The sequence below is a fragment of the Pelobates fuscus genome, chromosome 13, assembly GCF_036172605.1.
Source record: "Pelobates fuscus isolate aPelFus1 chromosome 13, aPelFus1.pri, whole genome shotgun sequence".
Taxonomy (NCBI): domain Eukaryota; kingdom Metazoa; phylum Chordata; class Amphibia; order Anura; family Pelobatidae; genus Pelobates; species Pelobates fuscus.
In genome coordinates, this window is record NC_086329.1 from 85,388,119 (window position 1) to 85,398,913 (window position 10,795).

General features: G+C 44.1%; 1 pseudogene; it reads left to right on the forward strand.

The window, feature by feature from the left end:
• The first annotated feature begins 7,253 nt into the window (after window positions 1-7,253).
• LOC134582639 (general transcription factor II-I repeat domain-containing protein 2-like) lies at window positions 7,254-9,048 on the forward strand (annotated as a pseudogene).
• Window positions 9,049-10,795: the final 1,747 nt, after the last annotated feature.

Sequence of the window (10,795 nt, forward strand, 5' to 3'; positions counted from 1 at the left end):
CGGGCAGGCCTATTGTATCCGGAATGGACTCCACCTTGTCTTTCTTATAGCAATTTATAGACCTTTTTCTTGCAACCGATAATGAAATCTTGTCCTGCGTATTTACAAGACTCTATGAGTCTTAACATTTTTAGAAGAGTTTAGATGGGAGGAAGGATACTTTTTAATTACTTGTGATGTCACTAACCTGTACACAATCATTGAGCACCGTCTAGGAATTGAAGCAGTAGAGTTTTTATCTTAAACAGTCAAAAGAATTCTCAGATATGCAGATAGATTTTATTACTAAAGGAATTTTAATGATTTTAACAAATAATTTCTTTTGGTTTGAAAATTAGTTTTATCTCCAAAGTCGAGGGAATGTTATGGGGACCAAGTTTGCCTCCAGTTACACACATCTTCAACTGCTCGCTCTCTTCTGGCATCGTCCCTGCTGACCTTAAACATGCCACTGTAGTACCTATACTAAAATAACCATCCCTCGACCCACCCACCCCCTCTAACTACCGTCCTATATCCCTGCTCCCTTTTTCCTCAAAGCTTCTGGAAAGACTTGTCTTTACCCGAGTGTCTCATTTCCTCAATTCCAACTCTCTCCTTGACCCCCTTCAATCTGGCTTCCGCCCTCTCCACTCTACAGAGACTGCCCTTATCAAAGTCACTAACGACCTAATCGCAGCTAAATCCAAAGGCCACTACTCCATACTAATTCTTCTTGACCTCTCAGCGGCCTTTGACACCGTTGATCATTCTCTCCTTCTTCAAACTCTTCAATCACTTGGTCTCTGTGACTCTGTCCTCTCATGGTTTTCCTCATCTCTCCCAACGCTCATTCAGTGTCTCCTTTTCTAATGATACCTCCTCCCCTTGCCCTGTCTCAGTTGGCGTTCCCCAAGGCTCCGTCCTTGGTCCCCTTCTATTTTCTCTTTATACTGCCTCTCTTGGCAAACTTATTACCTCTTTTGGATTTCACTACCACCTGTACGCTGATGACACCCAGCTATCTCTCTCCTCCCCGGACCTCTCCCCTGCCGTCCTGCAACGTGTCACTGCTTGCCTTTCTTCCATCTCTGACTGGATGTCCTCCCGCTTTCTGAAACTCAATCTCTCAAAAACTGAGCTCCTTGTCTTTCCTCCTCCTAATACTGATCCTCATCTTTCGCTCTCCCTCCAAGTTTGTGGTACCAACATTAGTCCATCCTTGCAAGCGCATTGTCTTGGCGTCATACTTGACTCTGGTCTCACCTTTGAGCCTCACATCCAGCATGTTGCCAAATCCTGTAGATTCCATCTTAAAAACATAGCCCGCATCCGCCCCTTTCTTGCACCAGATACTACCAAGGAGCTTGTCCATGCTCTAGTAATTTCCCGCATGGATTATTGTAACCCTCTCCTGATTGGTCTTCCCAATAGCCGTACTGCACCCTTACAGTCCGTAATGAATGCTGCTGCTAGATTGATTTTCCTCTCTAGTCGTTTCTCTCACACCTCACCCCTCTGCCAGTCCTTACATTGGCTTCCTGTATGCTATAGGAGTCAATTCAAGGTACTAACTCACACCTATAAAGCACTGAACAACTCTAGCCCCTCTTATATCTCCTCACAGATCCATAGGTATGTCCCTTCTCGGTCTCTCCGTTCTGCCCGTGACCACCTCCTGTCCGTTGTCCGCACTCGTACGGCCAACTCGCGCTTGCAGGACTTCTCGCGGGCGGCTCCCTTCCTATGGAATAGCCTGCCTACCGCCATCAGACTCTCCCCTAGTCTTGCATCTTTTAAGAAGTGCCTTAAAACCCATCTCTTTAGGAAAGCTTATGGCCTCCAAGACTAACCCTTACCTCACATACCTGTCTCTTGCCCTCTCCTAAAGGGCAGCCCACCTTTATTTGAGTGTAAATTCCTGTCCTAATGTGTTTTACACCCCACCTCCTATAGAATGTAAGCTTGTTTGAGCAGGGTCCTCTTCAACCTATTGTTCCTGTAAGTTTATTTGTAATTGTCCTATTTATAGTTAAATCCCCCTCTCATAATATTGTAAAGCGCTACGGAATCTGTTGGCGCTATATAAATGGCAATAATAAATAATAAATAGTTACGCTAATCTCTTCATGTCATACTGGGAAAGCATATTTATATACCAGGGACATAAATGGGGGGCAAATTTGGTCCTATACAAGCGCTATATTGACAAAATTTTTATGGTCTGGAACTATCTTAACCAAAATAATTGGGGTATAAAACTAACTACCAGTATTAGCCCCAATAATGTTGACTTTTTAGACCTTAATATTTTTGCTTCAGATAATCGTCTTAAAACCCGTACCTTTTTTAACCCCTTAAGGACCAAACTTTTGGAATAAAAGGGAATCATGACATGTCATGTGTCCTTAAGGGGTTAAACGAGTTGACGTTAATAGCTTCATCGAATCCACTAGTTGCCATTACGACCCATGGTTACGTAATATCCCTAGGGGCCAATTGTTAATTCCATTAAAACTGAATTGCACAGATGAGAATGATTTTAATGAACAATCCTCATTTTTAAACGCACAATTTTTTACAGAAAGGGTATAAAGAAGAAATACTCCAAACCAGCATTAGAAATGTGGAGGAGTTAGATAGACCTCAGTTATTGAATTACAAAATAAAGCACACCACATCATCCAAACAAATTCCTTTTATTTTTACTAACGCAAGTAACATTGGTGCCTTGAAGAAAATTATAAATAAAAATTGGCATATCCTTCAGCAAGAGCATGAGATCAATGAGTTTTTAGGTGAGAAACCAAAGTTTGTTTTTAGAGAAGCAAGGAACTTAAAACAAATTCTAACAAATAGTTATGTGGAAATAGATAAAGAACACAACTTTTTGGAGGATTGGTGCAAAAAGCAAAAAGGATTCTTCCATTGCGACAATTGTAATGCCTGTAGAAGTACTACTACTAAGACAAAAAAGAAAGAGCACTTCATATCGTCCGTGACTAAAAATAATTTTAATGTAAAGTCATATCCTGCAAATCTAAAAATGTTATCTATTTGTTAGAACGCACATGCGGGTTCCAATATGTGGGAAAGACATCAAGATCTCTCAAAACCCGTATAAATGAACATGTAAGAAACATAAAAATAAGGATTTGTTAATCATAGCCTGTCCAAACATTTTTTACAAGTCCATAGCTCCAATCCCAAAGAAATGCAATTCATGGCTATACAAAAAGTATTGACTAATTGGAGAGGTGGGAATGATGTTTTTAATCTCAGTAAGAAAGCAATTGGATTTTTGAGCTACAAACCCTACAGCCCAAAGGGTTAAACATAGATTTTGAAATTAGATCAATTCTTTAATTAGCAACCAAAAATGTTTCCTTTTTTCCTCCCTCCCTTTTCTTTTCAATCCCTACTCAGTAATACGTTATGGGTAAATGCACTTTCAGAATATGTATAACAATGTTATTCTATATATTTTTTATTATATTTATTTATATATTTTTTAAATACATAAAATACAATAACTGTTTTAGGCCATTTTAGATAGATAGATTAATTATATAAAATCACAGCCATCTTAAAAAGGTCATACCGGACGCACATAGAGAGGCTATCTCCCCCTCCATGTTGAATGTGGCAGATGAAACCGGAATTACCATACATGGACTGAAGGGTTTGGCTTGTTTGTAATTGCACGTGTAATGATTTTATAGTAATTTTAGATGTATATAAGTATATTTATAAAGATGTCCCGAATAGTTCGCCGGCGAATAGTTCCTGGCGAACATAGCTTGTTTGCGTTCGCCACGGCGGGCGAACATATGCGATGTTCGGTCCGCCCCCTATTCGTCATCATTGAGTAAACTTTGACCCTGTACCTCACAGTCAGCAGACACATTCCAGCCAATCAGCAGCAGACCCTCCCTCCCAGACTTTCCCACCTCCTGGACAGCATCCATTTTAGATTCATTCGGAAGCTGCATTCTTAGTGAGAGGAGGGACAGTGTAGCTGATGCCGATTTAATAGGGACATCGATAGCTAGGCTAGTGTATTCAGTGTCCACTACAGTCCTGAAGGACTCATTTGATCTCTGCTGTAAGGACAGCACCCCAAAAAGCACAGTGTCACACCAGTGCAACTCATATCTGGTGTAACAGTAGTGTACATTTAAAAACAACAAGTGTGTGTCAGGTCTACAGCGTCTACTCTGCCAACGTCTGCCAGTGCACAGTGCCACTCATATCTGTTGTCACAGTAGCTTGCACGCATAGTACCACTAATTGGAAAAAAAAATGACAGGCAGACTCAGGCCACCCCGCAGGGGCTGTCGTGGTCGTGGTGCTGTGATTCCCTTTGGCCCTAGAATAATGCCCAGTGTTCAGAGGCCACGTACCCTGAACTCGAAAAGTTCTGAGGACATAATTGACTGGCTAACACAGGACACCCAATCTTCTACAGCTTCCGCTCGGAACCCTGACGCACCATCCTCCTCCAGCTTAGCTTCGGGCATCTCTCAAGTTACCACTCGCCGACCTGCCGCCACCACCAACACTAGCACCACAGCCGCTTCACTTGATCTGTCAGAGGAGTTATTTACACATCAGTTGGAAGAAATGAGTGATGCACAACCATTATTGCCAGAAGATGTAGATAACAGGTATATGTCTCAGTCTGGCAGCATTACACACATGGACGTACGGTGTGATGATGATGATGTTGTACCCACTGCTGCTTCCTTTGCTGAGTTGTCAGATACAAGTGAAGCGGTTGATGAGGACGATGAGTCCGTGGATGTCACGTGGGTGCCCGCTGGAAGAGAAGAACAGGGGGAAGTTCAGATGGGGAGACAGAGAGGAGGAGGAGACGAGTTGGAAGCAGGGGGAGGTCGTCGCAAGGAGCTAGTGGTAAAGTCAGACAGCATGCATCGGCACCCGGGGTCAGACAGACAGCACGCCAATCAACGCATGCTGTTGCCACCACCAGAATGCCGTAATTGCAGAGCTCAGCAGTGTGGTATTTTTTTTGTGTGTCTGCCTCTGACAACAGCGATGCCATTTGCAACCTGTGCCAAAAGAAACTGAGTCGAGGGAAGTCCAACACCCACCTAGGTACAACTGCTTTGCAAAGGCACATGATCCTGGTCCAGCATCTTCAGCCACCTAGGAACCACTGCTGTCCTCCTTGCCCCCTCTCAACCATCCGCCACTCCGTCTCTCGCCTTGAGCAGTATTTGGGTCTGGCTGGGATCGAACCTGAGTTTCCTGCATCCCAGTCAGGATCTTTACATTAGGCTCCACGCATCTTTGACTGTTTCTAGATGTTCTTGGTATCCTGTAGTCTGAGCCTGTTTGCCTGGGATTTGCACACCTGTTCCTGGTTCCATGATCATTGGTTGAGACTCCCTATTTAAACCCCGCAAGTCTGGTTCTCGTTGTCAGATCGTGTTTCCTGTTCCGTTTGGTTTCACTGCTGTTCATCTGACTCCTGGTTTGATCCCCTGCTCGTCTACTGTTTTCGCCTGATTGCCGCCAGCCCTGACTTCTGTTTCTGTTTCCGACTACTCTTCTGGATATCCCTTGTCTGTACTGCGTTCCAGGAAGCACTGGTTATTTCAGCCCCAGTGCACTGTGTCACAGCCTTGGGGATTTCTGTCCTGAGTCCCCTCGGTCTGTGCCGAATTGCCTGCCGGACTCCCACTCCAGGTAAGATCCTTGACACTCATCTGCCCAGTCAGGTGTCTGTCAAGGACATGTTTGAGCGTAAGAGCGTAAGCCAATGTCACAAAGTCACCCCTTTGTCCGGCATCTGACAGATGGCTTGTCTGAACTCTTAGCTCGATAGCTTTTACCATACAAGCTAATGGAGTCTGAGGCGTTCAAAAAATTTGTAGCTATTGGGACACCACAGTGGAAGGTACCCGGCCGATATTTCTTTGCACAAAAGGCAATCCCCAACCTGTACTCGATTGTGCAAAAGGAAGTAATGGCATGTCTGGCACACAGTGTTTCGGCAAGGGTCCATCTGACCACTGATACCTGGTCTGAAAAGCATGGTCAGGTCAGGTATATCACCTGCACTGCGCATTGGGTAAACCTGCTGACTGCTGCCAAGCATGGAATGCGTGGCTGTGCAGAGGAGTTGGTGACACCGCCACGACTTGCAGGCAGGCCTGCTGCCACCTCCTCTACTCCTCCTACTCCATCCTCTTCCATAACCTCCTCGGCTGAGTCCTCTTCTGCTGCTGCGTCTTGCTCCACATCAACGGCACCCTCCCCCCCAGCTCCCCAGGTACTATTCCACATCCCGGATACGGCAATGTCACGCCGTCTTGGGGTTGACTTGCCTGAAAGCAGAGAGTCACACCGGACCAGCACTCCTGTCCGCCCTGAACGCACAGGTGGATCAGTGGCTGACTCCGCACCAACTGGAGATCAGCAAAATGGTTTGTGACAACGGAAGAAATTTGTTGGCGGCATTGAATTTGGACAAGTTGACATGTGCCGTGCATGGCACATGTGTGTAATCTGATCGTACAACGCTTTGTGCATAAGTACCCAGGTTTACAGGACATCCTGAAGCAGGCCAGGAAGGTGTGTGGCCATTTCAGGCGTTCCTACACGGCTATGGCGCACTTTTCAGATATCCAGCGGCGAAACAACATGCCAGTGAGGCTCTTGATTTGCAACAGAAAGAAAGAAAAAATACTTTAGAGATGTTAAAGACTAGAAATCACATCAGGTGAGAACTTTCAATAAAAAAAATAAAGAAACCCATATAACAACGAAAACCCCTAGACCACGGGTGTCAAACACAAGGCCCGCGGGCCGAATCCGGCCCGCCAGACCTCGTCATGTGGCCCGTGTAGCCGCCGCCGGCCACCAGCCTTCACCTTTTATTCTCGCTTTTTTGACACAAGAAAGCCGCCTCTTCAGCGCATGCGCGGCAGCCTACAAGCCAGAGAACGTCTGCCCTCTAGCGGCGCCGGACGTTCTACACAGGAAACCTCCACTTTACATGCATTCAGGAAACCTCCACTTGTTTTTATATTGAGCGCATGCCATCCTGTGATGTGACAGATCCAACGGCTGCCTGAACCCTTCTCTCCTGTACTGTAAGTACATATGATGTATGTGGGGGGGGGGAGGGGGGGGTCTGCTTATTATTCTGCTTAAAAGTCTGAGCGGTAAACTTTGGATATACTGACCACTTCCGTGTCACTTTACAGTGGTATAGGGACCATAAACTACAATCAAATAACCCAAAAATGTCTAAGAAAAGAAAAGTTGATGCAGAGGGAAGGCAATTTCAGGAGAGATGGGGCAGTGAATACATGTTTGTGATTAATGGAGACAAGCCGGTATGTCTTATTTGCTATGAGGCAGTGGCAGTGATGAAGGAATACAATTTACGCCGGCACTTGGAGCCAAATTTGCTAACCTTAGCCACCAGGAAAAGCAACAAAAGGTCCAAGAATTAAAAGGTAGCCTGCATTCTCAACGGAATATTTTTGCAAAAATGACAGCAAATGATGCAGCAGTGAAAGCCAGCTATCTTGTGGCTGAAGAAATTGCACGAGCTTCAAAGTGCTTTTCAGAAGGTGCATTTGTAAAGCAGTGTATGCTGACGGTATGTGAACAGGTGTGCCCTGAGCAGAGACAGGCTTTTAACAATGTCAGCTTGTCAAGAAACACCATCACAGACCGAATCAGGGACCTAGCCTGTAATCTTAAAACAAAGTTGGCTGAAGAGGCATGCAGTTATCTGGCATTTTCATTAGCTGTTGATGAAAGCACTGACAATACTGATACAGCTCATCTAGCTATTTTTGTAAGAGGTGTGAAGGAAGACTTGTCTGTCAGTGAGGAGCTCTTGGATGTGGTCGCCATGTATGGGACAACAACTGGGAGGGACATCTTCAATGCAGTGGAGGAATCTGTAAATAAAATGAAATTACCTTGGGAAAAGTTGGTGGGACTTACTACTGATGGCGCTCCAGCAATGTGTGGAGAGAGAAATGGCTTGGTTGGACTGTTAAAAGAGAAAATGAGAAAAAGTATTTGCCACACGGCGCTGATAACTTATCACTGCATTATCCACCAAGAAGCTCTGTGTGGCAAGGTTCTGCAACTGGATAACAATGTCCACAGTCACGAAAACAGTGAATTTTCTGCGTGCCCGGGGTCTGAATCATCGTCAGTTCCAACAATTTTTGAAGGAGGTGGGCATGGAACATACAGATGTGCCATACCATACAGAAGTAAGGTGGCTGAGTAGGAGCACCGTTCAAGAGATTCTTTGAGCTTTTGGAAGAAATTACTCTTTTTATGCAAAGTAAAGGGAAGCCCTTGTCAGAACTGTCAGATCCAAACTGGCTGTGCGATTTTGCCATGTTGTGTGACATAACAGAGCATCTCGCCCCACTGAATCTGAGGCCGCAGGGCCGCAAACAAGTCATAACCTCAATGTATGAGGCAATAACAGCTTTCCAGGAGAAACTGCGCCTATGGAAGTCACAGCTTGAAAAAGACAGTCTTGCCCACTTGCCTATCTGCAAGAGCATCTCAACCTCATTCCCAGGTACTTTTTCATGTGCTCGATTGGGTACCAAAGTGAATCAGCTGATTGATGAATTCAATCGACGCTTTTCTGACTTTAAAGAACAAAACTTAACCTTTACCAGCTTTGCCAATCCCTTCGACATCGATGTTGACAGTGCACCACATCACCTTCAAATGTAATTAATAGAACTTCAGTGCAACAGCAGCCTGAAAGCGAAGTTCCAGGATGCGACAGTCGACAACTTTTACCGTCTCCTCCCCCCTGCTTTGATGCCACAGCTCCGACTTCAAGCTGCACGTGTTCTGTCCATGTTTGGGAGCACCTATCTATGTGAACAGATGTTTTCAGTCATGAATCTGAACAAGACCAAGCTCAGATCACGCATCACTAATGATAACCTCCATGCTGTTTTGCGGATTGCTACAGCACAAGACCTAACGCCAGACATCGATGGACTGACCTCAGGAAAACTATGTCAGCCATCTAGTCAGAAAAGTTAAAAAAAGTTAATGCCTTGTGTTTGCCATATGTGTAATAAACAGTGTTTGGCAATATTTGTATGTTAAAAAAAAAAATAAAAAAATACTGTGTTACCAAAAATCATTTTTCAATAAATTGTACAATAATTGTACATTTGAATATCTACTTGCCATTATTCTGACTGTTTCTGCTTTCAGAGCTAGTTATTACTTACATTATTAAAAAAAAACAGTAATTGAATGCAGTGACAATAATTTATGATAATAAAGAGTGGACACATAGTCCTACAGATACAACCGGCCCTTTGAGGGTGACCAAACTGCTGATGCGGCCCCCGATTAATTTGAGTTTGACACCCCTGCCCTAGACCATACGTAAGAATTGATCAGGAGAATAGAGAAAATTTTGAAAGAAGAGGGAGAGAGAGAGAGAGAGAGAGAATTTACACCTTTCAATAGGCGAGGGAGGGATAATTGGACTAGACAAGAGAAACCAAACAAACCCTATCAAAGAAAGAGATTATACTCTTCACACTACAGGGAGTGCAGAATTATTAGGCAAGTTGTATTTTTGAGGATTAATTTTATTATTGAACAACAACCATGTTCTCGATGAACCCAAAAAACTCATTAATATCAAAAGCTGAATATTTTTGGAAGTAGTTTTTAGTTTGTTTTTAGTTATAGCTATTTTAGGGGGATATCTGTGTTGCAGGTAACTATTACTGTGCATAATTATTAGGCAACTTAACAAAAAACAAATATATACCCATTTCAATTATTTATTTTTACCAGTGAAACCAATATAACATCTCAACATTCACAAATATACATTTCTGACATTCAAAAACATAACAAAAACAAATCAGTGACCAATATAGCCACCTTTCTTTGCAAGGACACTCAAAAGCCTGCCATCCATGGATTCTGTCAGTGTTTTGATCTGTTCACCATCAACATTGCGTGCAGCAGCAACCACAGCCTCCCAGACACTGTTCAGAGAGGTGTACTGTTTTCCCTCCTTGTAAATCTCACATTTGATGATGGACCACAGGTTCTCAATGGGGTTCAGATCAGGTGAACAAGGAGGCCATGTCATTAGATTTTCTTCTTTTATACCCTTTCTTGCCAGCCACGCTGTGGAGTACTTGGACGCGTGTGATGGAGCATTGTCCTGCATGAAAATCATGTTTTTCTTGAAGGATGCAGACTTCTTCCTGTACCACTGCTTGAAGAAGGTGTCTTCCAGAAACTGGGAGTTGAGCTTGACTACATCCTCAACCCGAAAAGGCCCCACAAGCTCATCTTTGATGATACCAGCCCAAACCAGTACTCCACCTCCACCTTGCTGGCGTCTGAGTCGGACTGGAGCTCTCTGCCCTTTACCAATCCATCCATCTGGCCCATCAAGACTCACTCTCATTTCATCAGTCCATAAAAACTTAGAAAAATCAGTCTTGAGATATTTCTTGGCCCAGTCTTGACGTTTCAGCTTGTGTGTCTTGTTCAGTGGTGGTCGTCTTTCAGCCTTTCTTACCTTGGCCATGTCTCTGAGTATTGCACACCTTGTGCTTTCGGGCACTCCAGTGATGTTGCAGCTCTGAAATATGGCCAAACTGGTGGCAAGTGGCATCTTGGCAGCTGCACGCTTGACTTCTCAGTTCATGGGCAGTTATTTTGCGCCTTGGTTTCTCCACACGCTTCTTGCGACCCTGTTGACTATTTTGAATGAAACGCTTGATTGTTCGATGATCATGCTTCAGAAGCT